Raw genomic sequence first — 4,570 nt, 5'->3', positions numbered from 1 at the left:
GTTTCTTGATTTTGACACAGAGTGAACTATTTTTTATGGTGATATATTTTATTTTTCAATTCCATTCTTTTATATACATGTTTTTTGTAATTATAGTAAAAATGCTGGTGAAAAGTAATCTGTTTAACATTTCATAATGCGTGCAAAAGTAAAAACACTGATTTAAAGAAAAGGAAGTTTCACAACTATCTAGCCCCACCAAAGGAGGAGGAGCAATTGGGCAACATCATAACTTGCAAAGTCATACTTAGCATAATGTTGCAATTCAAAATATGGCACAAAAGGAACAATACAGGTAACAGTCCCACTGGCTACCTAGCCAGGTTTTGACTAATTTGGTTTAAAGTTGAAATTCACCTATATAAAAGGGTTTCTGAAAGTATTGAAAAAGAAACAGTGTACATGAAAAAGAATTCAGCAATGTTTACAAAATGCCAAAAGTTCTTACTCTGCCCCCCTTTATCCATAAATAATTAATGAGGTTCCCCTTTTCCCCCACCCCACCCCTAGCCACAAAAAGATTTACAAGGATAAATTTAGCTCAGTGAATAGAACCAAAAGATGACTGTTTTTAGACAGTACCTCGTTAAAAGCTCACATACTTTAAGAATTCATATATTGTCTCTCGAGGAATATAAATAATCTGATAGTGTTGCTCTTTTGAGTTTTGGAGACTTCTCATGTAGAGTTCTAACCTTCCTTGTGCTTTGAATAAAACATGAGCTGTGAAGCAGAAAGCTGGTGGGACCAAGAGGTCACCACCCTCAAAGTTCGTTGTGGGAATTCTTCTCTGCAGCCTTGAACATCAGAACAGAGTTGAAGATTTTGAAAGCAGGGCCCAGCTTAATGCTCATAATTTTAACGATGTCCGTTTGGGTCATAAGTAGAAAGCCTTCTCCATCAATTTGTTCATCCTTAAAGACTTTTCCGTGTTCCTCACAGCCAGGAAAGCTCTGGATGAATTCTGACACCTCACCTGTGCTCCACTTGGACGTCCTGCTGGCAGGGATGCCGGCGACAAAAGTTTGCTTTACTGTTCCCAGCGCAAGGGCAGACACGGAATTGGGGACTTGAAGGACAGGAACACAGCTGACTGGCGCTATTCCTGCGGCACCAGAGGTTCTTCCCGGGCTCCTCTGGCTTCTTGTGACGGCCTCTTTTCACCTTCTGTCCTCTCTTCAAGGTCTTCTTTGGCAGCATCAGTATGCTGGACTCTGACTTCAGGAGGCGAGGGGCTTTCATTTGTGTCTGTCTTCTTAGCTCTTGGGAATGCGAGGCTAGGTACATGCATCTCACCACTTAAGCGGTCTGGGAAAATGCGTTCTTTATTCAAATTGATATCTAAGTAGGGACAGCTGGCAGCACTCTGAGGGCCTAGGTGCCTTGAGCGCTTAAAGTGGCCAAGCCCCTTACAGCCAAGCGTTGGGCATCCGCCTTGGTCAAAGGCTTCCATTAACTCTACAGAGCTCAAAGGAGGCTGAAGAGGGTGTCCGGTCTTGGAACACCAGCCCACAGGGTGGATATTGGGAGAATCAGCATCTATCTAGTAGTCATACGTACTGCTCCAGCCATCGAAGTGAACCTTTATTCGGTGATCATCAGTGTCCGATACCGTTGCAACTCTAATGAACATGGGGTTCCTCTTATCTATGACCTCCAGCTTCATTTTCTTCTGGAAGCCACGTGGAGGTTTCACTTTAAAGGCTCTTGCAAGGGCAGGTAAAGAATTGGTTTCTTCAAGGTATTTATCCCTGGAAAAATGCTTCACATTTGGATAGCCTGGAGGAGTAATGAGGGTTCTTCTGTGTTCTTTACACCAGCCAACGCATGAATGTGTGGACTGGATGTTTCACACCAATAGTCATAGCTCTCATCCCAGTTGTCAAAATGCACCAGGAAACGATTGTCCACCATATCTGTTACCGTAGCAATGCAGATGAATGCAGGATTCTTTTTGTCTACAGCTTCAAGCTTCATTCCAACTCGAAAGCCTGATGGGATCACTGTTATATTCTGATTTTCATATAATGACTTCGGGGCTGCTTGGGCTTTGCATGTCTTAAGATAGGTCTGCCAATTAAATTCTTCTTCTTTATATTCTTTCGGAGGATGGAGTTTGTGGCCGGTTTTCTCGCACCACCCCACAGGGTGGATGTCCAGCGCGTCTGCGTTCACCCAGAAGTCATAGCAGTCGGAGTACCCATCAAAGTGCAGCTTTATTCGGTACCCACAAACCTCGGCCACGGTGAGCATGCAGAACACAGACTGATGTTCGGGGTCCATGCCTTCCAGCTTCATGCCGACCTTGAAGCCGTTCTTGTTGTAGGGGTAAGACTGGTGCTTCCTGAAGAGTTTCTCAGGCACCGCCACAGCCTTCTCTTCTTCCAGAAAGGACGCCCAGCACCAGGCTTTCTTGCTTTTAGGAGGCAAACCCTGCTTCAGGACAGCTGAATCCTTGCGCCTTTTCCTCCGGGCTCTCTGCGAGCCCCTCAGGATTCTTCCATCTTGCTTGGTCTCCATTTCATCATCTCTCTCTTCACCATCCTCCTTGGTGTCGGCTTTCAGGGATAACTGGTTTTTTCTTCCGACTACATTTAGGGTCCTCTTCCTCGCTGTCCTCTCCTGTGTTCCTCTCTTCCTTCTGATCTTTGTCTTTGACATGCCGAGCACAATTCTGGCTGCAAAAGCCTCCTCCAGGAAGGCGCTCATCTATGCTGCCGTACTGACAACAGTTCTCACAGATCTGAAGCCCGTCTACTTTCATCGGTTCCTTCAACCGGAAAGGTACTCCAGTCTTCTCTGAAAAGACTGTGGGACATCCGGGTGGAGATGTCCAGTAGGCAGGTGGAAATACTGGCCTGGAGCTCGGGGGAGAGGTCGGGGCTTCTTGAGCGGTTAGCACCATCCATGTGGTGGTAGCAGTTGCCTTTTTAACATTTTCCATCTCACTCTCATCTGTATTAACTTCCAGGGCTCCAAACTCATTTACTCGAAACTTTAGGTCACTTCCAGGTAATGTGCCCATGTCATCTTTCCAGTCCATGACGCTGAACACTTCGAACTCCTGGCCACTTGTGCTCGAAGCAGACTCGGTCATGATTTCTTTTTGACCCTTGTAGCAGTGAAGAAAGAAACGTCAGAAGGTCTTCACAACTGCTGCGTACTCCAAGGCTCCCCTTAAGGACCTTGGGCTCCCCTGAAGGGTGGGGCGAGCAGACCTAGGATCCCGCGAGCCGGCGGCGCAGCCCGGCACCCCGACCTCTCCGACCTCTCCCGGCCGCGGACGGAGCGACAGGCAGACACCCGGCCGCGCGGCAGGCGGGAGGAAGCCGCCTGCTCGGAAACTTTCTCTCACGCTGGCGCGGTGGGCCGCGTGGGCCCAGCAGTCGGGGGTTCGAATCACAGGGCCCCTTTTTCCTCTCGAGGTAATTAAAATTTCACCACCCGCTCCGAAGTTGCGCCCCGCTCGGCCTGCCCGCCGTGATGCAAGTTTGCTCCCGGCCCCCCGCGGCTGCTGCGGGGCTCCTGCGCCCCAGCTCCCCGCCGCCGGCCTCTACTTCCCCGCCGCCGCCACCACCGCCCCCGTGCCCAGGACCCAGAGTGAACTATGATGTGACTGATTTGTAAATTCTTCTCTATTGTTATCTTGGACAATTTTTATTGTTATATTCATTTAAGTTTGTAAATAATGTATTTACAATTTGCAATCTATTATTTATCCCGTGCGATGTATTCATTTCAGAACTATTGCTCTGAAAATTACTGTGTATATCTTGTATATCTCACATTTCACTATGTGTCTACAATTTTTAATATGGTATGTAATTATTGATTTTCAATAAAGTTAATGAATTCTAAAAAAAACCCATTGCATATTGTTGTCTTCATAGTAGTGATCCATAGTACAAGACGCAGCCATGATGTCTTGTCTAAACACTATTAGTACAAATCTTTCTTCTCATTGAACTAGGGGGAAAAAAGGTAATAAAAGAAAACAGACAAAAAAATGTCATATAACTTTCCTGCTACAGTGTTATATATCGTCAGATTTCTAAATTTCTGTGTAATTGTTTTTCTTTCTTTGCTTTCTTATTTTTTTTTTCATATTCAATAGGGATTTAAAGTTTAGTGTATCAATAATTGTTGGAAAATACCTGTTCCATGTTATGTCTAAGGCATTTGATATTCAGACAGATAGTGATATTTTAAGCTCAACTGCGTATTTTGTAGGGTAATAATATCCTTAAGCTTCTCTTCTGCAGGATTAACAACTTAAGTTTGCATTACTATACTTATGAAATTTTCTACATTCTCTTTCCCAAAATATTTTCATTATTGTCTCAGTTACTCTTCTCTCATTGCTGGGACAAATACCCAACACCCAAAATGAAGGAAGGAAAGGTTTATTTAGCTCACAGTTACTGGAGGTTTTTCAGTCCATATTTGGCTGGCTCTAAGGCAGAGTGGCACAGGGCAGACAGCATCCAGTTCATGGCAGCAGAACAACAACAATGGCAATCGAGAGGAAGTCTGTTTCTCTGTCTCTCTTGTATTGCTCTCAGGACCTCTG

At 45.3% G+C, this 4,570-nt stretch overlaps 1 pseudogene; it reads right to left on the bottom strand.

The window, feature by feature from the left end:
• Positions 1 to 608: 608 nt before the first annotated feature.
• On the bottom strand, positions 609 to 3,420 carry LOC101569216 (annotated as a pseudogene).
• Between the last annotated feature and the right edge of the window lie 1,150 nt (positions 3,421 to 4,570).

The sequence above is a fragment of the Octodon degus genome, unplaced genomic scaffold (assembly GCF_000260255.1).
Source record: "Octodon degus isolate 3935 unplaced genomic scaffold, OctDeg1.0 scaffold00330, whole genome shotgun sequence".
In the NCBI taxonomy this organism is placed as follows: Eukaryota; Metazoa; Chordata; class Mammalia; order Rodentia; family Octodontidae; genus Octodon; species Octodon degus.
The sequence above is the reverse complement of the archived record's forward strand: the minus strand, read 5'-3'. Positions and strand labels throughout refer to the sequence as shown.